Raw genomic sequence first — 23,937 nt, 5'->3', positions numbered from 1 at the left:
GACACTCTTAATGCATTGTATTTCTTTTCTTTACATCACACACACAAAAAAAAAAACATTAGTTCTAGCATTGCCTGACATTTCAGCCATTCATCACCAAACTAAAATGCAGTCAGCCAAGCATAAAAGTTTATTTACACTGTTTATTTTAAAAGGCCCGCTGTAAAAATCAACGTGCAGTGCCCAACACACATTTTTGCGCATGTGAAGGATTTTACATGGATGTTAGAACATAAGTGAAGTATAAAGCCTTATTTAGGCTACATAATGAATAATAGTTTAGCAACCAAATGTTACAAATATGGCAACAATGAAACATTTGGATTCTTGTGGAATGAGACAGACTCGTGAGCCCAATGCCGTTTCAGTTTTGCTTGTATGCTGTGTATAATGAATGACACTATAGCCTATTTTGTGTTTTATTTTATAGTTTAATATATAATTTCATAACTACTTATTTTTCATTCTTGTTTTGTTCTAAATACCGTTAAATTTAAAATATTTGTTGTAGAGTGAGTGGAACTAAATAGGCTATAATTGTCACAGCTCAGTCAGGCCCTTCACTCCACCAATCACAGCGATCCACCTCACCAGAGTTCTGATCACGCACACCTGCACCCAATCACATCATCATCATCCCTCACTACAAAAGCTCCTCTCACACTCACTTCACTGTCCGATCTCGTTCATCACTACACGGACTCCGACATCGCTATCTCTCAAGACCAGGAATATATCCTTCCAAGAAAAGCATTGCCTTACCTGTCTGCCTTACCTTCTGTGTTCCTTCCTCACCTTCTGTGTTCCTTCCTCCTAGTGTCTCCGTGCATCATAGATTGTCCTTCAGTGAAGTGAGTGGATTCCCCAGTCTTCTCCTCGTGTCACGCTGTAGAAAAGAAGATCATCCGTCATTCCATCACCCTTTCCACAAACCAACCAAAGACCTCATCTGATACTCACCTATCCACCATTAGTGTGCCTCACCTGCTATAAATAAACACAAATTTGTTATTTCACCATTTTTACCTTTGTGTCCAAGTCCTTCCGTAACAGAAGATCGGACCACCACCGACACTGCAGGATGAGCACCACGGATCCCTTCCAGGAGCTGGTGGATTCCCTGAAGAAATTGTTGCTACAATCGCCCACACCAGCGGCACCACCATCTCCACCACCACCACCACAACCTTCAGCCGTCAACACGAGCACTTCCCCACCGATTGTCTTCGCCAGTCCCATGGCCCGACCAGCGCCCTTCTCTGGCTCGGCGGAGGAGTGCGATGGCTTCATTCTCCAATGTACCCTGACAATCAATCTGCATCCCCATGTCTTCACCACCGATCAAGCTAAGATTGCCTATATCGTCACCTCACTCACCGGACACGCTCTTAAATGGGCCGAAACGATCCTCAATCAGGCTGGACCGGCAACCCACACTTTTGCAAACTTCGTCCACCATTTCAAGGAAGTGTTCAGTGTCTCCCCCAGAGATTCTACGGTGGGTGAGCAACTTTACCAGCTTCGTCAGGGTACAACACCAATCCATCAGTATGCATTACAGTTCCGCACCTTAGCCGCTGCCAGCGGATGGAACGAGCCCTCGCTCATCACAGCGTTCCGGCAAGGATTAAACCCCCACTTACGTCTCCATTTGAGTGCCTATGATGACAACTATGGATTGGAGAAATTCATACAACTTGCCATCCGCTGTGCCAACCGCATTCAGTCATGCCCTTCGGATCAATCCTCAGCCATCGCCACTCCTCCTCTTCCTCCTCGCCGGCCAGAGACAGTTGACCCTCCAGAACCTATGCAAACAAATACCACACGTCTCCCACTGTCGGAACGACAAAGACGAATCACCCAACGGCTATGTATGTACTGCGGAGATGATGGACATCGTGTGTTGGAATGCCCCCTGAAGCCCACACGCGTCTTGGTGAGTTCGGTCTTAACTACTCTGCCTAAACTCAAACCTCTCTCGACCCGAGCCCAGCTTACAGCCTGCTCCCATGTCATTTCAGTCACCGTCCTCCTCGACTCTGGTTCCGCGGGGAACTTCATCTCGGGGAATCTCGTCCAACAGCTCCGCATCCCTACCGTCGACACTCCGACGAACTATGAAGCCCAATCCATAACGGGTCAATCCCTCACCGAAGATTCCATTTGTCTCTGCACCGATAAAGTATGTCTTAAAATTGGCATGTTACACCAAGAGGACATTCAACTATTGGTTCTGGAGGGCTCAAACGTGGACATCATTTTGGGTCGTCCGTGGCTGGTGCAGCATAACCCACACCTGTCTTGGAGGACAGGAGAAATCCTAAAGTGGGGAGAAAGATGTTTCAACCACTGTTTTCCCAATAGACCTCAACCTAATCGCCAGATCCAACCGCAGATTGTACCGTGGGTACCACCTCCATCGAGAGCCCTCAAGAAAAACTATCCATCAAGATTCCTCCATGTTATTCCCACTTTAGTGACGTCTTCTGTCCGAAGAGAGCTGCCCAGCTACCCCCACAACGGCCATGGGACTGTGCAATTGACCTCCATCCGGGTGAGCCAGTACCACGAGGAAAGATCTATCCACTTTCACCACCTGAGCACAAGGCCATGGAGGAGTATATTGCGGAGGCTTTACAACAGGGTTACATCGTGCCATCTACCTCCCCTGCTGCATCCAGCTTCTTCTTCGTGGCCGTACAACCTCATTCGCATTAGAAGAGGAGACGAGTGGAAGACTGCCTTCATAACCCCCACCGGTCATTATGAATATCGAGTGATGCCGTATGGGCTTGTAAACGCCCTTCCGTCTTCCAGGGGTTCATGCATGAGGTGCTCCGGGAGTTCCTAAATCGTTTTGTGATATTTTATATCGATGACATCCTCATCTACTCCCGGAGCCTGGCCGACCATCGCCACCACGTTGCGGAGGTCCTCCATAAACTCCGGCAGTTCCACTTATACCTCAAAGCAGAAAAATGCTCCTTTCATCAATCCTCTGTACCGTTCCTTGGTTACATCATCGACCACCGTGGCATTCGCATGGACAAGGGGAAGGTGGAAGCTGTAACCGCCTGGCCTATTCCCACCACTATTAAAGAACTACAACGATTCCTTGGATTCTCAAACTTCTATCACCGGTTCATTCCCTGTTACAGTTCCACCACCAGTCCTCTCACCGACCTCCTCAAAGGAAAAGCCAAAACACTTACCTGGAACCCTCAAGCCCAAAAAGCCTTTGACGATCTCAAGATCGCCTTTACCCATGCACCGCTCCTCGCTCACCCAGATCCTGAACTCCCTTTCGTCGTGGAAGTTGACGCATCCACCACGGGCGTAGGAGCCGTCCTTTCTCAGCAGCAGGGGAAGCCTCCCAAACTCCATCCATGTGCCTACTTCTCCAAGAAACTCAGCCCAGCGGAACGGAATTATGACATCGGGAATCGGGAACTTTTGGCAGTCAAACTGGCTTTAGAAGAGTGGAGGCACTGGCTGGAGGGGGCAAAACATCCATTTCTAGTCCTCACAGATCATAAGAACCTCCAATACCTACACGATGCTAAACGACTCAATCCCAGACAAGCAAGATGGGCACTCTTTTTCACCCGATTACATTTCACAATCTCCTACAGACCCGGTACAAAGAACACCAAAGCAGACGCTCTGTCCAGAATCCACGCCCCAGAAAACAGCAATCAAGAAACAGAAAACATTCTGCCTCCAACGATCATCTCCAGCCCTATCCAGTGGTCCTCTCCGTCATTAGCCTCTTCCACACCACCCGCCAATCCGCCGGGCTGTCCACAACATCTTCAATATGTGCCCAGGACACAACGCACCCCACTTATTCACTCTACCCACACCTCACTAGGTACTGGCCACCCAGGGGCCAACGCAACTCTCTCGCTGCTGCGTAATCGCTTCTGGTGGCCTAACATGGCCAGGGACATTAGAAGGTTTGTGCAAGGCTGCCCAGACTGCGCCATCTCCAAAAGCACCCGTCACCTTCCAGCAGGGAAACTTCATCCACTACCAATACCTCAACGTCCATGGTCACACCTAGGAGTGGACTTCATCACAGATTTACCCTCATCAGATGGAAAGACTTGCATACTCGTCATCGTCAACCGATTTTTCAAATCCTGTCGCCTCATTCCACTCACTGGCCTTCCCACAGCCCTCCAGACGGCCGAACTCCTTTTCAACCATATATTCAGATACTATGGCATCCCCGAGGATATCGTATCAGATAGGGGACCCCAGTTTATTTCGAGGGTATGGAAGGCCTTCCTCTCCCTCCTAGGTGTGACTGTCAGCCTCACATCCGGATATCACCCTCAGTCTAATGGGCAGACCGAGCGCAAAATCCAGGAAATTGGGCGCTTCCTGAGAACCTTCTGCCATAGTCGCCAGAACTCCTGGAACCAGTTCCTAGGCTGGGCCGACTACGCCCAGAACTCTCTACGTCAGCAATCCACAGGTCTCACGCCCTTCCAATGCGTACTCGGCTACCAGCCTCCCCTGTTTCCCTGGTCAGGTGAACCTTCAGACGTCCCTGCCATCGATCACTGGTTCCGGGAGAGCAAGAGAGTCTGGGACACAGCTCACCATCAACTCCAACAGGCAGTGCGCAGACAAAGGATGACAGCAGACGCCCGAAGATCCGAACCTCCCAAATTCCATCCAGGGGAGAAGGTCTGGCTGTCTACCAGGGACATAAGGCTGCGCCTGCCTTGTAAAAAACTAAGTCCCAGATTCGTTGGCCCCTTCACGATCATGGAACGTATCAACCCCGTCACCTACAAGCTCCAATTACCACCTCACTATAAGATTCATCCATGTGTCATTACTAAAACCCTTCTCTCCACCTCTCTCCACAGGGCCTGACTTTGAGGAAGAGACCCCTCTCCCACAGATCCTAGACGAAGGTGCGATCTACCGAGTAAAAGAGATCCTGGAATCCCGGCGTCGTGGTGGCAAATTGGAATATCTCGTCGACTGGGAGGGCTACGGCCCTGAGGAACGCTCCTGGGTACCCAGAGACGATGTCCTAGATCCACAACTCCTAGAAGAATTCCATACTACACACCCAGACCGCCGAGCACCCCGAGGCAGGGCCAGACCACCACAACGCCGAGGTCGGCCCTCAGGAGCGGGCCGTGGAGAGGGGGGTACTGTCACAGCTCAGTCAGGCCCTTCACTCCACCAATCACAGCGATCCACCTCACCAGAGTTCTGATCACGCACACCTGCACCCAATCACATCATCATCATCCCTCACTACAAAAGCTCCTCTCACACTCACTTCACTGTCCGATCTCGTTCATCACTACACGGACTCCGACATCGCTATCTCTCAAGACCAGGAATATATCCTTCCAAGAAAAGCATTGCCTTACCTGTCTGCCTTACCTTCTGTGTTCCTTCCTTCTAGTGTCTCTGTGCATCATAGATTGTCCTTCAGTGAAGTGAGTGGATTCCCCAGTCTTCTCCTCGTGTCACGCTGTAGAAAAGAAGATCATCCGTCATTCCATCACCCTTTCCACAAACCAACCAAAGACCTCATCTGATACTCACCTATCCACCATTAGTGTGCCTCACCTGCTATAAATAAACACATATTTGTTATTTCACCATTTTTACCTTTGTGTCCGAGTCCTTCCGTAACAATAATGTACATTTACCAGTATTTTAATTTTATAAAATATAATATAATAATATTATAAAACTACATAAATGAATGTAGCCTAATTATTTGCAATTACAAGGTTAACGGGTGTTTTTGGAGTAAGATCAATTTCTCTTTAATGAGATCTTCCTCTTTTAGGCCAGGTTTCGTTTCTCCTTGTCGTAAACTCTAGGGGCGAGGCTTCTAAACTGGGGTGTTTTTAGGGGCGTGATATTCAAACAATGATTGTTTTCTGCCGCATTTTATCAACGTGCAATCATTCGTACGATGAGATTGGCGGCATACGAATGTTTCATGAATCACACGTGAACTCTGTCGTAAGTTGATTTGTGCGCATGGATCTGCGCTCGTTTCTACATTAGATTGATAAATGAGGCCCATTGTCTCACGCGCACACTGTAACACACAGCAAGAAACTTTTGAACTGTAACGTCCTAATCTTCACGGAAACCTGGTTAAACAGCGGAATACCGGACACCACTATTGAGCTAGCGGGACGCCACACACTCCGGGCGGATAGAACATTAGATGGCTCCGGTAAGACCAGAGGTGGTGGATTGTGCATTTACATTAACAAAGCTTGGTGCACAAACTCTGCTATTGTTGGGAGTCATTGTTCAGCTAACCTTGAGTTTCTCATGGTTAAATGTAGACCGTTTTATTTACCGCGGAGTTCACTTCCACCATTATAACTGCAGCCTATATTCCCCGGATGCTGATGCCAAGCTTGCTATGAAAGAACTTCACCAGCCATCAGTAAACAACAGACTGATCACCGGAAGCAGCTTTTATTGTTGCAGGTGACTTTAATCACTCAAACTTAAAGTCAGTGCTACCCAAGTTTCACCAGCATGTTTCCTGTCACACCAGAGGAAACAAAACCTTAGACCATGTTTACACAAACATGGCTGGAGCTTACGTTGCGACACCCCTCCCCACCTGGGACAGTCAGATCACCTTTCTTTGTTCCTCACCCCAAATATGCACCCCTCATCAACCGTGTGAAGCCATCAGTGAAGACCATCAAGGTGTGGCCTGCGGGGCAGATTCCACACTCCAGGAAAGGTTTCTACACACAGACTGGAGTATGTTTGCTTCTCAAGCCACCAGTGGCGCTCACACAGACATTGACTCTTACACCTCCTCTGTATTGGATCATATCAATATCACCATTGACAGTGTTACAACCCAGAAACAGATCACCACATATCCAAATCAGAAGCCTTGGATGAACAAGGAAGTGCGACTCCTGTTGAAGTCACGCAACACTGCCTTCAGATCAGGAGATGCACAAGCCTACAGCACATCCAGAGCAAACCTGAAGAGGGGCATCAAAAAGGCCAAGCACTGCTACAAGCTAAAGATAGTGGGACACTTTTCCAACTCTGACCCTCGACGCATGTGGCAGGGCATTCAGGCCATCAGTGACTACAAACCCACCCACTCCACCCCCGCAGCCACTGATGTCAACTTCCTGAACGAGCTAAATTACTTTTATGCTCGCTTTGAAAGAGACAACAGAGAAACTGCCACCAAGCTCAATCCCTCAGCTGACCACCCACCAATCATACTCTCCTCCACAGATGTCTGCAAGGCACTGAGCCGGATCAGCGCACAAGGCTGCTGGACCAGACAACATCCCTGGTCGTGTTCTCAGGGCATGTGCGGAGCAGCTCGCTGGGGTTTTACAGACATTTTCAACCTGTCTCTTGCCCAAGCAGCCGTACCAACATGCTTTAAATGCACTTCCATTGTGCCAGTGCCAAAACACTCTAGTCCGAGGTGCCCTAATGACTACCACCCTGTAGCACTCACACCCATCGTCATGAAGTGCTTTGAGCGGCTGGTCCTGGAACACCTAAAAGACTCTCTACCATCCACATTGGACTCACACCAGTTTGCCTCATCAGTAGCAATAGGAGCACAGAAGACGCAGTTTCCATGGCACTGCACTCTGTGCTCACTCACCTGGACAATAAGAACACTTATGCACGTATGCTGTTTGTTGACTTCAGCTCAGCATTCAACACTGTCATCCCAACCAAGTTAATAGCCAAACTTGGAGACCTGGGCATCAATACCTCAATGTGTAACTGGATTTTGGACTTCCTGACCAACAGACCCCAGAATGTTCGATCAGGATTCACCGGCTCCACATCCATCACACTTAACACTGGTGTACCACAGGGCTGTGTGCTAAGCCCGTTTCTCTACTCCCTCTTCACCTCCGACTGCAAGCCTGTGTATGGATCTAATTCCATCGTCAAGTTTGCAGACGACACCACGGTGATTGGCCTCATCAGTAACAACGATGAGACTGCCTATAGGGAGGAGATCCAGCACCTGGCCACATGGTGCACTGAAAATAACCTGCTCCTCAACACCACCAAAACGAAGGAGCTCATCGTGGACTTCAGGAAGGAGTCAAGAGGCACACACGACACCATCCACATCAATGGAATGGCTGTTAAGCGTGTCTCCAGTTTCAAGTTCCTGGGGATCCACATCTCGGCAGACATGTTGTGGAAAACCAACACCTCCAGCCTGGTCAAGAAGGCTCACCAGAGCCTCTTCTTTCTGAGGACACTGAGGAAGAATCAGCTCTCCTCTGCTATCCTGGTGAACTTCTATCGCTGCGCAATAGAAAGCATCCTGACCAACTGTGTCACAGTATGGTATGGGAGCTGCTCTGTTGCGGAGCGCAAGGCACTGCAGCAGGTGGTGAAAACTGCCCAGCGCATCACAGGGACTCCACTACCTGCCATCGAACACATCCAGAGGAAACGCTGTCTGCATCGAGCTCGCAGCATCCTTAAGGACTCCTCTCACCCAGCCCACAGACTGTTTTCTCTCCTGCCCTCCGGTAGGCGTTTCAGGTGCCTCCGGACCAGGACCAGCACACTAAAGAACAGTTTCTTCCCCAGAGCTGTCTCTTTACTGAACTCTAACCCCCGTTGATCCACTTCCTCATATATTATTAACTCTTCTCTCCTACCTCACATCTGCCTTATTTGCACTACTGAATGTAAATTTTTATTACAGTAACAACTGTTTACATTTGTATCTTGCACTACCATACCTAAATTGGACTATGCTCATTTGCACTGCCAACTGTTGTTTACATTATCAATGTTACATTAACATTTTGCACCGTATGTCTAATTGTAATATGCAATCACTTCCACTGCACTTTTACACCTTGTTTATAGTAATAGTCATCTGTATATCTGTATATATATTATATTGATAGTACATATCACCTGTAAATTCTGTTTATAGTAATAGCCATCTGTATATTTATTCACTATACATATTCACCTGTAAATTCTGTTTATATTAATAACCATCTTTCTATATATATTTATACATATATTCAGTACATATCCTTGTCCTGCACTTATTCAACCATTGTATATACTGCACTTGCTGCTATTGCACTTCTGGTTAGACCTAAACTGCATTTCGTGTCCCTGTACCTGTACTTGTGTAATGACAATAAAGTTGAATCTAATCTAATCTACCAACTCACGAACCCCCTGCAATTCCCTCACGAACCACCAGGGGTTCGCAAACCCCACTTTGGGAAACCCTGCCCTAATGAATGTTAACATCCATTCATCCTAATCAGTTTTGTTAACATACAGATTGAAAGTGGGAATGGTCTCTCTCCCTCTCTCTCTCTGTTTAATGGGTGTGTAGTGTACTGTAGCCTATATGTGCGTGTATGCGGGGGAGGGGTGCGATTTTCTAATAATAATCGTATAATACCAGGCAATTTTCAAATATTATTTTTGCCTGATAGTTTTGCAGAAACCTCGTTTGGATGTCCACCGACCAGGTAAAGTAGCCCGTGTTATGTGTATCATTACATAGTTTTATTTATTGTTACTCCAGAATTGAAAACTACAATGACAAAAAGAACAGTAGTATGTTTTTTTGCTCGCATAGTTCGTATGTAGCATTATTTGCAAAGGGTGTAATTTGTATAATAGAATAAAATGTTGTCCATGCAATCATGTAGCCATAATGTCCATAATAGCCTATACATCGGACATTGACATAAGTTTATAAGGCTGCAAGTAACAAGAGCCTCTTTATTTGAATAACCGTTCAGATGCGAAATAGACTGGGGAATTAGTTTTGGGATCTTGGGTGTGGAAACAGACATGGTACACATGGTTACAGCCAGTGTCTGAAAACTATTCACTATTTTGGGAGAACTCTAGGTACAGACTTTTCATCTAGTCACTACAACTGATGTCATGACATCTTGATTCGTGTTCGGGGCTCGTGTCCGATCACTCTCTCCCTTTCTTTTCTTCACTTCCTCCAACGAAACCCTTTTTGGTTTCTTTGCTGGCTCTGCCATGGCGTTGGTTTTGAGACTTGCATATTAGATGATTTCGTCTTATAGTTAGCTGTTGGCTAACTCCACCCAGGCTATGAGTGAAATATGTGAAAATTGGGGCTGTGTATACCGACCCAAACATGAAACTTACAGAGTGTGGTTTTGCTCAGGGAGCAGCAGCAGTAGAATTTGTCCGGTTAAGAGTTGGTCAACCACTGAAATAATTTTAGAGACATTATTTTAAGGTTGAAAAACTACATAGTGTTGCTTTCAAACACAAATCAACATGTTTGATGGATAATTGGACTGACATCTAAAATGTCACAGAACAAAAACATGAGCCATGATAAATAATATTACTTTGTTGCACAATGTCAGTGGTTAAAATATTACAATTACTTAAATTACTTTTTTTTTTTTTTTTTAAATACATTTTTAATTATTGACATACCCAAATAATTTATTCATCTGCCACATCTCTGACTCTGAATCTTACAGTGTCACTGATTTGACATAAAACACATTAAAATACTGACTGACCACTAGACATCTGCAGCACTGAAGATTTATGAGCTTTTAACTTTGATTTTCTTAATGTTTTAACAGTGAAGTGATTGTTATGGAGCGCACTTTGTGACAAAATTATACAAACAAATACAAAACTCTATTTGAGAGAAAATGCAGAGGTATGGACAAATATATGTATCGTGTGTTACAACTGTGAGACTCATTTACCTTTTTATGAGGAAACTTGGCTTGATTTTCTCACACGCATGCGAGCAGATTTTCTCAGAAATGCAATTGAGCAACTTTCTTTTCCAAAAACAGCAGATGGTGCTGTCGGTCAATATACGCTAGTCTCCTGAGACCCGAAACACCTCTTTACCTTTTCAGACCAATATGAGTGGGGAACAGGTGAGTTTCTGTCTTACTATCTCTATAATTAACCATTTAGATGTTTTCACAAAGCGAATCTATACTACAGTGTCAGTGAAATTCACAACAAGTGCTGTAATGTTGTTAACATGATTGATTAGTTCAAAAATCAGAAGTGACATGGCTAAACATTTAACTAGGCAGTCTTTCCCTATAAAAACTGATCCATTCTCCGTACCTCTTATCCTCTGATCGTGGGATACATATATATTGATACAATTGTGCAACATTCAAAACAATGCAGGGGTATAACAATATATTGTGTCACAATATATTGTAATACTAAAAAGCAAATGTATAATGGATAGCGACAATATTGTGTACCAAAAATGAAAGTGTTTTGAATTTTATTTTTATGTTAGGACAAATAAGATTTATTGTCATTCTGCTATATATGTTGAGACATAGCCTACAGTGGAGAGAAATGTTGTAGGCTACCTCTGCGGTAAAAGTTTAAACAAGTATATAACTACACATAGACAACCTACTGAAAGCAGTAGGCTGAACTAATTACAAATAGGCTATTATAATCAAACTAGTTTAAGTTCAGGTGAGCTTTATTGTGATTCAGTTATATACATGTACCAAAATATAATCTAAACATTAGTATCCCTTATGAAAATGAACCACGGTGTTACTAAATAAATACCATGGTATCTGTAGTAAAGCTGCCTACATAGAAATGGTAACCTGCAAAAAAACATGGTTACCACACTTTTATTATAGTAAAACCAACTTTAATTTTCATAAGGGATATCATAATTTATTATCATATTTATGTTCATATATAGCATAGTAATACACATGCCCTGTACAACATTTAAAACTAAAAGTGGCCTGTAAGGAGATATTCATATTTCAACCAATATACCGGCAGATTTTAGCCTGTCAACATTTTAACTCATGAAGTTAAGAATAAAAGGCTACTGTCAGGAATTATATTAGTGGCTCTTTAAAATGCAAACGTTCATCATCTGAGTTACTCCGAGAAGAGTCCTTGCTGTCCAGAGTGTGTCTTCACCTGTGTAGCACGCTGTTTATTAAACCACTGTTTTATTAAAATGCTGAATTTAGTATTACATCAGTGTTAACTTGATCCTTCTCCCCAATTCACAGGACAAGAGTGACACCAGAAGAGAAATATTCATCATTTTGCTTAGCTAAAAAAAATACGTAATTATTTTAGGCACAAATGATTGCACAGTGTTACGTCATTTAAAATACTGATTTCACGATATGATTTTCTCAACAACAACAACAACAACAAAAAAAAACTTTAACAAAATGTAAGACATATTAGAAATGAAAAGGTGTCCATTTATTGTAAGGACGGCGCTGAGGCAGAGCTAGAATCCATTCGCAGAAGTTTATTAAAAGGATTAGCAGCAGACAGAAGTGGGAAGTCAGGCAAAGGGTCAAAACCAGAGTAACAGTCCAATCAGGCAAACTGTAGTCAGGTAATCTGTAGTCGAAATAGTCAGGCAGAGTAATACACAATAGGGCTGAGCTTCCTGCTAGGCAGCCGCAACTTGATGTCCCTCATGGAGAACCAGACCCGTTGTCCTGGTTGGTAGGGAGGGTGTGGACGCCGTCGCCTGTTAGCCTGGAACTCCTGTGTTCGTATGGCACGTTGAAGGTGGACATGGGCGCTGTCCCACACCGTTTCACTACGCTGTATCCACTCGTTTACAGAGGACCGAAGAAGGTTCACCAGACCACGGGAACAAGGGGGGTTGAAACCCCAGGACGTACTGAAAGGGGGTTAGACCTGTAGATGAGTGAGTTAGGGAGTTTTGGGCATATTCCGCCCAAGGTAGGAATTCTGACCATCGGTGTTGTTCGCGGCTGCAGTAGGTGCGTAGGCACCTGCCAATTTCCTGGTTGAGGCGTTCCATCTGACCATTGGATTGTGGTGGTACCCTGACGTGAGGCTCACATTGATATCAAGATGTTTGCAGAATGCTCTCCAAACCTGGGATGTGAATTGGATGCCTCGGTCGCTGACTATATCCTCTGGTAGGCCATAAATTCGGAAGACATGGTGAAACAAAGCTAGAGTGGTTTCCATAGCTGTAGGTAGACCCTTTAGGGGGATTAGCCAGCAGGACTTATAAAATCGGTCGATGATAACCAGTATAGTAGTGAAGCCATCGGAGGGGGGTAGGTCCGTTATAAAGTCAATGGAGAGGTGAGACCAGGGACGTTGTGGTATGGGAAGTGGATGGAGGAGACCAGATGGTAAATCCTTAGGTGTCTTGGATTGTGCACAGACTTGACAAGCTTTGACGTAAGTGGTGATATCTTTGGTCATGGATGGCCACCAGAAGGAATTTTGGACGAGGCGGAGGGTATGAGAGATTCCAGGATGACCTATGCTGACAGAAGTGTGGACTCGTTGCATGATACGTGGCCGCATGTCGTGAGGGACGTACTGTTTGTTTGGGGGGCAGTTATTTAGAGTTGGTTCGTTCTGTTGGGCTCTTTGTAGCTCTTCCATAATATCCCAGGTTACAGGAGCTATGACCACACAGGAGGGAAGGATAGGTTCTGGGGATGAGCTCTCGGTATATGGGTCTTACCGCCTGGAAAGTGCATCTACCTTACAGTTCTTGCTGCCTGGCCGATAAGTGACCGTGAACTGAAATCGAGTGAAGAAGAGGGCCCAGCGAGCTTGATGGGGGTTCAGTCGTTTGGCGTTCTTAATATACTCAAGATTCTTATGGTCAGTGATAACTTGAAATGGATGAATAGCACCCTCGAGCCAAGGTCTCCACTCTTCCATGGCGGCTTTCATGGAAAGAAGTTCCTTATTGCCCACATCATAATTCCGCTCTGCTGCCGTTAGCTTCCTTGAGAAGAATGCACAGGGGAATAACTTGCCTGGTTGACCGTGGCGTTGTGATAAGACAGCTCCGATTCCACAGTCCGAGGCATCGACTTCTACCACGAAGGGCAAGTTGGGAACAGGGTGTTTCAAGATAGGTGCGGTCGTGAATCTCTCCTTCAGTGACGTGAACGCTTTTGAGGCACCTGCGGTCCATTGTAACCTCTTAGGGTTATTTTTGAGAAGGGTGGTTAGAGGAGCTGAGACCAGGCTGTAATTTCGAATGAAGCATCGATAGAAGTTTGCAAAACCAAGGAATCGTTGGAGTTCCTTGATAGTGTTGGGTTGTGGCCATTGAGTAACTGCCTTGACTTTTGTCTCGTCCATCTTTACTTCTCGTGGCTGATGTGGTATCCCAAGAAAATTGTTTATTTGACGTGGAACTCGCATTTTTCTGCCTTGACGTATAGCTGGTTTTCAAGGAGTCGTTTGAGGACAGTTCTCACATGGGTGATGTGTTCCTTCTCAGTCTTGGAGTATATCAAGATGTCGTCGATGTAAGCTACTACATACTTGCTCAGAAGGTCTCGGAAGATCTCATTGATGAAGGACTGAAACATGGCTGGTGAGTTAGCAAGTCCATAGGGCATGACCTGATATTCATAGTGCCCCCTAGTGGTGAGGAAGGCAGTCTTCCACTCGCCTCCCTCCTTGATCCTGATCAGATTATACACGCTTCTTAAGTCGAGCTTGGTGTAAATAGTGGCCTCACGTAGTTGTTCCAGGGCAGAGGGAACTAAGGGAAGTGGGTAGCGGAACTTTAGCATTACGTTGTTCAGTCCTCTGTAGTCGATTCAAGGCCTTAGTCCACCGTCCTTCTTTTCCACAAAGAAGAAGCCTGCTGCAGTTGGTGATGTGGATGGACGGATGAAACCTGAACTCAAAGCCTCCTCAATGTATTCCTCCAGTCACTTGCTTCATTCCTGAATGAATCAGCCATTCAAACAAATCAATTGAATGAATGATTCAGTGAAAAAATCAGTGACTTGCCGCCACCTGCTGGCAGTTTTATTTTTATGTTTAAAGTGTCATTTCAGTTATTTAAATAATTTCAATCAAACAATAGTTCTATATTCAAAATGTTATATTTAAAACATTAATCTCACAACATTGTTATGAATTTAAACATCCATGCCACCTCTGAGCCTCTGTAAAGGTCTGTAAATGTACCTACATGCCACTTTTGTGTTCTTCTGTGCCACCTTTGTAGTGGAAACTAATTTTGTTAATATTGATTTCTTTTGATTAGTAACTTATTCTTTTTATTCTACCTGTTCTTATTCTATTCTATTCTATTTTTTATATTATTATTATTATTATTAGAAATTTTGGAAAAGCTTATAAATATACATTTTTGAATTTGACAATGACATAGCCTTCCTTTAATAAAATTAAGGGGAAAAAATGCCATTACAAAAAATGCCCCTGTAAATCACTTTAAGGAGTCAAATATATTTACTAGGACTAGATGTTAAAATCCCTTGATATTCAGCAAGCACTGCTGTTGTCCTCTTGGGTGGGGATGGATTGAGGGATGACCGCCTGGTGCCTCCAATAGGACACATCATCAGTTGTGCACCCCGGCCTCATTGGGTGTTTCGGCCTTTTATCACAATATTCAATTCAATTCAATTCAAGTTTATTTGTATAGCGCTTTTTACGATATAATCGTTGCAAAGCAGTTTTACAGGAAATTAAGTTTCTACTATACACATATATATACATATATACATACATACATGCATACACATATGCACACATGCACACATATATACACATACATATGTGAAGAAGAAACCCAATATATTTAAGTTATGACAGACTTAACTTGGTAACAATACACCCTCACCCGAGGCTGGCCCACCACAGGCTGATCAGACCTGGGTGTGTGTCGCACCGGAAGCTCCATGAGGTCACTTGGGAGCCCATAAAGTCTCCTTCCGCTTCAGCCACAGCCAGTGACTGCTTCTTTCGGCAGCAGTTGCAAGGTCTTTGATGGTCTTCCGCTGAGCCTGTCCTCTGATTCCAACCTCCTTTAGTAGCCTCGTGGTGGAACTAGATACAAAGCCTCTGCAGCCCAATTCCACTGAACGCACACTTACACTCCATCCCCGGTCCTCTGCTTCAGCAGCCAAATCTGCATATCACAACCTTTTCCTTTCAAATGCCTCATCGATGGCTTCCTCCCACGGGACTGTCAGTTCCACTATGAAGACATGTCGACAGGATTTGGACCAAAGGACCAGGTCTGGGCGAAGGTTGGTCGCTGCAATTTCGGGTGGGAAGATGAGCCTTTGAATTAAGTCTACCTACATTTCCCAGTCCCGGGCTGCGTTCAGCAGGCATGAGTCTGGAGGCAATCAATTGGTCGAACGTTTCTCCCCTTCCCGGACGAAGGATGTTGGTTGGCAGAAGGTAGTCTGGGCTTCCAGGGGCATGGCAATGACGGTTACCCTCTTACTCTCCAGTGTAGCAGCCAGGCACTTCAGCACTTGGTTGTGGCACCAGGTGTATCTGCCTTGCGTAAGGCTGGTCTTGCAGCCCACCAGGATGTGTTTCTGGGTTGCTGGGGCAAGACACTGAGGACAGGCTGGATCCTCTCCAAACCAGAGATGTAAGTTGGTTGGAGAGGGCAGGACACTATATGTGGCTCTGATGGTAAAGCTCAGCATATTGGACTCTGTGTTCCACAGCTCGCTCCAAGTGATTTACCTCGTCTCCACACCTTCCCACCTCATCCAGCGGCCTTGCTTGGCTTGGGACACCGCTCAGGCACACCTGTCCACTTCTTCCTGGTGGCACACCTCCTCAACCACCAGGCGCCGGCGTTCAGCTGGAGTAGCCTTCTGCCACGTGGGTGTTGCTGCTCCCAGCCCTAGGCCCCCTCTGCCTTTTTGGACTTGGCTCACTATGTCCCGGTGTCTCAGAGCGGACTTTGCCTGTGCCACTGCTACAACTGGCCTCCACCTCCTCCCTGTGGCTAAGGCGGGAGCAGCCCCTCTGACGAAGGGATCCCGGGATTCTGTGAGGGTCATTTCGAGCCTTGCTTTAGAGCATTTGTACTCCTCCACCAGGCTTGAGATTGGTAGAGAGAGGGCTCCATTGCCGTACAGTCCTATGCTGCTGAGGCATCTGGGTAGTCCAAGCCACTTTCTCACCTGCACATTCACCAATCGCTCCAGTCGATTGGCGTGGGATAGGGTCACCTCATAGATGGAAATTGGCCACATAAGGCAGGGCAACAGTCCGAACAGAAGGCACCAGAGCTTCAACTTTTCTGGGAGAGCAGTGCTGTTGATCTGCTTCAGGCCACTGATGGTATCCTGCTTAAGTTGTTCCACCTGTTCGGCGTCTTTGAGATCTGTGTTGTACCACTGACCAAGGCTTTTTATGGGCTTCTCCAGGATAGTTGGTATCGACTCGCCATTGATGTGGAACCTCTCATTTACGATCTGGCCCTTGACAATGGAGATACTGCGGGATTTGCTGGGTTTAATCTCCATTCGTGCCCATCTGATGTTTCCCTGGAGTTTGTACAGCAGGCGTTTGGTGCATGCGTTAGTCGTTGTTATGGTCGTCATGTCATCCATATATGCCCTGATTGGAGGAAGCCGCAACCCGCTCTTCAGACGTTCCCCTCCAACCACCCATCGAGATGCCCGAATTATTAACTCCATTGCCATGGTGAAGGCCAGTGGGGAGATGGTGCAGCCCGCCATTATGCCTGTCTCCAAGTGCTGCCAGGCAGTTGTACTATCCTGAGTTGAAACGCAGAACTGGAGGTCCTGGAAATAGGCTTTGACCAGCCTTGTGATGCCCTCTGGGACGTGGAGGAAGTTGAAGGCTGCCTACAGCACCTCATGAGGCACTGACCTGAATGCATTGGTAAGGTCTAAGAAAACCACATGCAAGTCTTTCTTTTCCTTCTTGGCCGTTTGTACCTGGTGCCAGATGACATTTGCGTGTTCCAAGCATCCTGAGAAACCACTTATCCCTGCCTTCTGCACTGAGGTGTCAACATAATTGTTCTTTTGCAGAAATGCTAAGAGTCTTTGGGCCACAACACTGAAGAAAATTGTTCCTTCCACATTCAGTAAGCTGATCTGGCGGAATTGGTGGATGGAATTGGTCCATGCCTTAGGTATGATGCCTTTTTCCCATGTCACCTTCATTAGCTTCCAGAGAACCTTCAAGACGCCCAGTGTGTTCTTATAGAGCCTATATGGAACACCGTTGGGCCCAGGGGCTGATGCTGTTCTTGCCCGCTTTACTGTGTTCTCAGCTTCGCTCCATGTTGGGGGTCTTGTGTCCAACTGGTGCTCAGGTGGTTGGATTGGTGGCATGTCATCGGGGATGGTGGCTGGCACATGCCTCTGATTGTCGGAGTAGGTCTTTCTCAGGTGCTCCTCCAGTTCCCTCACAGGTACTTTGAGAGTCCCGGTTTTCTCCTTGACAAAGAGGTCTTTGGCGAACTTTTAGGGATCTTTATAGAAGGCAGTCCTTGTTTGCTCTTTCTTCTTATGTTGCTTTCTCAAGCAATCTGCTCTTCGTAGCGTTGCAAGGCGCCGCTTGCTGTCACCCTGCAACACCTCAATTCCTTCCCTTTCCACTTCTGTGGCCTTCTTCCACTGTCTTCTCAGGCATCTTCTCTCTTTCACAAGTCGATTTCTCTTGCTGCCTCCTGGACTTAAGATGGGCTGAAGGTTCCTTCTGAATACTGTGGTCGTTGCGTTTCACTCCGAAACTCTCTGTGCCGTAGCTGTAGATGATCTCCTTCTATCTTCTCCAATTTTCTTTCGACACCTCCTTTCGACCTTCTAGGAGATGGACGAGGTCTGTGTCAATGGTTCCCCACTCCTTTTTCTGGCAGGATTTGGGCCACAGAATTTGAGGCTTTCGTCCATTCATTTTTCTCTCTACCGCTGGCTGTGTCTGGATAGGGTCTGGGCTCATGTCCGTTGGTGGCGCTGTGCTTGACAGAGCTTTGCCTGGGGTGCTGGGGTGTATTTGGTGTAACAGAATATGTTGACATGCTTTAATGTTCAAAAAACACATTATTTTTCAAATACTGTACATTATTGTAGGTCCTTTATGCCCCGCCTCTCTCAAACGCTTAGTTTTCTACAAAGTCCCTCCTTCCGACAAGCACAGTCTGCTCTGATTGGCCAGCTGACACAGTGCATTGTGATTGGCTGAACACCACAAGCCGCGTCGGAAATGTAACGCCCCTTTCCATAATCGCGAGCTTCAGCTTTCAAAATTAAAGTAAAAACAGTTATAATGTCAGTTCAAGCCCGAGAGGGGAACAGAGTCGCGTGACAGACACAGTGATGAAGCTCGTATGTGTTTGCAAACAAGCCGCGATTAAGACGACTTCTGATGGGCTGTACACTCCGCTGTGATGTGACCATAGACTGTAAAAAAATGGACGTAGTGTCCGTGACGTCACTCATAGGTTTCTGAAGAGCATTTTTGAAGCCTACAGTGGCCGGAGCCGACCACCGCCATCTTGGAAACGCGTCACTCCCGGATAATCGAAAATGGGCAAAAAGGCGGGACGTGGGTGAAGCTGAGCTCAGCTGAAACCACACCCATCGTGCAAAGACAAAACACCATAATTTCGTTTTTAGTCGAAAATCAGTTATTGATCATTTTGAGACATTAATGATCTCCTTCATCATGTGTTTAAGTATCATGGAGAAAAGCCCCGGAGAAACCAAGGCAGAACACAGTATAACATCAGTTTCCGCTCTTTGATTTTGTATTGGAAAACTCAAATTAAGTTACGGTGCTCTGCATTTGATTGCATTCATTCATCAATACTGTGCCAGCCTGGAGTTATACGGTGTTCTGCCTTTGTTTTACTGTCCATTAAAGTCTACCGTGTTTAAATTACAGTGTGACTTGTGTACTTCTATATCTGTTGGCACTTCATTAGACAAACAAATGAGAGACATCACGATCTAACAAACTGCTCCATATAACAAAGCACTGTAAGCAATAACAATTCTATAACTTGGCAACAATAATTAATCGTAAATAATCTTTAAAGTGTTTTTTTTTTTTTTATAATGCAGATTATTCACTCCGTGCCAGCTGTCAGTCTGGGGCTGCACACTTCTGTACATGAGGACTCAAATGCCGTGACTGCGTATCACACATAAAATCAATAACTGTTCGCAATTAAATCCTTTTCCTTCCTTTTCCTGTAAGTCGACAAAATCCATTGCAATGAACGCCATCGGAGATGTTTAATTCACAATCATTCAGAGCATTATCCCTGCTGTGTTCACATCAATCCACAAGTCGATGTAATTCAGTTCGATGTAAAAACAATAGGCTAAGTATGTCTTGCATCCTTTAATGTTAGTGAACATTGCAAATAAATTGGTTGCAAAACGGTATCCACTCACGTTTAACTTTTTGTCTGGTTGTTATGGTCAGAAAAAAAAATGAATCACATTACTAGATGTTATAGCCTAGCCAATGATCAGATGTTACTATAATGATTCTGTAAAAGGTGATCAGCACCCAAATACGGTATATAATGTGGAAGTTACTGCCTTTTGCCTTGGCGTGACATCTCACTTTTTGCAGACAGTGCAAAATCAGAGTACAATATCAATATAGCGGTGAAAATCAAGTTTGAGATCATTTTCATTAAAACATCTAATTGCCAGATTCCCGGTGTCCTACCTATAATTATTTTTTCTGTACAAATACAAATCGTTAAAGCCAGTTTTCTAAGTTTCACACTCTAGCGAGTTTCACCAAAGACTATAGAATACTATAGAAGACTTTGGTTTCACACTCTGGAGCAGAGCGGCAATCCACCTGTCACTCAAGTGGCCACGCCCTTAATTATGCAGAACTTTAAGGCTTAATATAATTTAAACGGATGAGTTATAAAAAAAATTCACCCCCCTCACAGTTGTCACGAAGGGCAAAATTAGCTATTGTGACGAGTCGGTTGCCCTCCCCCTTATTGTCATCACCACCCTGTCCCTTATTCGCCGCCCTTCACCAGGCTCCCGACGGGAGTGGGTGTGAGAGAGGAGGGGCGTGGAAACAGCGAGGGCTGGCGGTGTGTGATGAGGCGCACCTGAATCGAATGGAGCCTCATCACCGCCGCTGTTTAAATGTCAAGCGCGCCTCTCCTCGAGAGACCGGTCTCTTCCCCCCTGCATGCACGCTGGTGTCCTCGTGGGTCCAGGAAGGGAGCATGGAGGGACTTCCGCGCCACCGGAGACGTGAGCGGCCGAACCCGTGGACGGTCGTCGGGCCAGGATGCCGGGCCGTACAAGTCCTGCCGGACTCTGCGGACTAAGAGGAAGAGCCGCCACTAGAATGAAGCCGCCGCCCCTCGCGCCCCGGACCCGAGCGGGAGCGCGTGCGGCCGCCGGACTCTGCCCCTTACCTGGACCCTCCCTTCCAGAACACTGCCCTCCTTCACAAGCCCTGCAGCACGACGAGGACACCAGACCCCCTGTTTATTTTGGACACTTTTTTCCCACCTTGGACACTTTATTTTATTATTTCTTTTGAATAAAAGCCTCTCCGAGGCCTGACGCCACACCCACTGTGTCTGTCGTTGGCTCCTCTCGTCACACTATATAGACCAAAATAATTTTTTGTACCAGGCTGTAAACGTTTTTTTTCTGCTGTAAAGTTGGGCATTTTAACATGGGGAGTCTATGGGTTTGACTCCCTTTTGGAGCCAGCCTCCAGCGGCCAGTCGATGAATTGCTGTTTTAGTCACTTCCGTGTTGGTTTCAAGAGAGGGAGCGGGAGGTTGCCGCTTGGATGTGACTCTGTGTGTCTCTCTCTCTCTCTCACACACACACACAAGCCGCTAGGGCTGTGACGGTGGCAGATTTTCGAGAATCCCTCACAGTAAACTGCCTTGTCCTATTTATGATGTACTGACACAAAGTTCAAATGTCCTGTAGACAGACTCAACCTTTTGTGCTGCGATGTGGCGTCCGGTTTAGACATGGTTCACTGTTCCGCCACCAAAGCAAGCGGGCGCGTTAACTGCTCGTCTGCACGCGCTCTCTGTGGAATAGGAATCGCGGCGTATGTTGCCACATTACTTGTTAGCATCTTCCATTTACCGCTGTCTCATTCGTATTTGGCCAGTTTGGAGAAAGCCTCACCAATACAAACTTGACCAGCCGGGCGTTTGCGATCACGTGAACTTGAAGACCCTTGTACCAACGCGGATGGGTGACATGAATGATTCCAGATGAATGATTCCAGATCTCCCAAAAAGGTCCATCGCTCATCACGAAATAAATTTGCTAAATGCAGAATAAACTGTATTTTCCTGCGCTCAAACCTGCCAATCTAAAGGAAATGCCGTGCATGGCGTTTGAGGTAATTAGTGAATTAGCATAAATTTATAGTCTAAATAAAACAATCTGCAACTGTATATTATTACACTTGTATAGAAAACTTTGTATTATGCTTGTTATAGAGTGTGTGACGTCACGTGCACTACCGCCGGTGGCAATAGACAACCGCGGTGACAACCGACCATCGCGGTGATGCGGTTGTCACGGCGACCGTCACAGCCCTACAAGCTGCGATTAAGATAGCTGATGTGCTGAGATGTGACCCTCTCTCTCTCTCTCTCTCTCTCACACACACACACACGACGCGCAAAACTCCGCATTTGAACAGTCAATAGCAAATACTTAAACTAATAAGTTCCTGTTAGTAAACATTGTGACGTTTTTCTGTGAGCGGAGATTCAGTGGTGGCAGAAAGATCCCCCTGACTGCTTCACTAAGGCTAGCTATGAAGTCTGTTAGCTTGTTTTTTTTTAACAATAACTGAAGAAATTCCGATTTTACCTGCATATGTAAGGTCACTCACTGTCCGGGACCGCGTTATTCGAAAAGGTTAACTTTAACGGACGAAACCAGATTGGCCGACCTGTACTCACTCAAAGGATGGACGATCAACTCTTTTGAGTTTATCCCACACATCTGGCTTTTTGACGACAGTATTCTATAAAAATGATTTTCATTCCGATTCTGACATCCAAAGGCACAACAGTAAATTTTATCTCTTATTCTGTGGATTTTTCCGCTTGTTACCGTGTGTTTCTGCCACCACAATGCGCGCACAGCTGCAAGTGACATAACTGTGACGTCTACACAAAATTGGTCTATGACAAAACATACAGTCACTGATTCGGAAGTGCCAGATTGTCAGAGCAAAGTCAGAATTACCTCCTCTCCTAGGTTCACGAAACTGTCCTCCATAAAATTTGTTGCTGTTCTATTGTAAGTAATCTTAATGATTCCTAAATGCATCTACTTTTGAGAAAGGCCAAATAAAGTGCTTTTGCTTCCGCCTAGAAACACACAGCTTCTCCCTGACACAGCTGCATCAACACTACTGCGGTTACTGAAAGCATGCCTTACGCAAATATTTCCACATCGTGACGTAGACATGTGGGGGCATGTTTGAATGAGCCATTTTAGGGGGGCGTGGCAGAGTCTTAACTTTTATAAAGAATATCTCTTTGGGTTTGAGACTTTGGTCTTTGCAACTTCAGGGATCTTATCTATGAACAATCAGCTTATAACACTCCAAAGAGAAAGCAAAACTTTCGCATCATATGACCCCTTTAAATGCGGCCCACTTGGCCTCTGAACTTGAGTGCCCCTGGTCTAAGCTTTCATTTTTGGTACATAATATTGTCGCTATCCATTATACATTTGCATTTTAGTATCACAATGTATTGTGACACGATATATTGTTTTACCCCTGCATGTTTTGAATGTTGTTCAACAATTGTATCAATATATATGTATCCTGCGATCCAAGCGGATAAGCGGTAAAGAGAATGGATCAGTTTTTATAGGGAAAGACTGCCTAGTTAAATGTTTAGCCATGTCACTACTGATTTTTGAACTAATCAATCATGTTAACAACATTACAACACTTGTTGTGAATTTCACTGACACTGTAGAAGGGTCGCTTTGTGAAAACATCTAAATTAATTTAGTTAATTATAGAGATAGTAAGACAGAAACTCACCTGTTCTCCACTCATATTGGTCTGAAA

The 23,937-nt window shown here is 45.5% G+C and overlaps 1 protein-coding gene across 4 annotated transcripts in view; it reads right to left on the bottom strand.

The window, feature by feature from the left end:
- LOC131547467 (NACHT, LRR and PYD domains-containing protein 3-like) overlaps positions 1–23,937 on the bottom strand; it is a 36,545-nt gene that overhangs the window by 4,901 nt on the left and 7,707 nt on the right. The gene's annotated exons all lie outside the window — the stretch shown is intronic.

The sequence above is a fragment of the Onychostoma macrolepis genome, chromosome 09, assembly GCF_012432095.1.
Source record: "Onychostoma macrolepis isolate SWU-2019 chromosome 09, ASM1243209v1, whole genome shotgun sequence".
In the NCBI taxonomy this organism is placed as follows: domain Eukaryota; kingdom Metazoa; phylum Chordata; class Actinopteri; order Cypriniformes; family Cyprinidae; genus Onychostoma; species Onychostoma macrolepis.
This window is presented reverse-complemented; position numbering and strand designations above follow the sequence as displayed.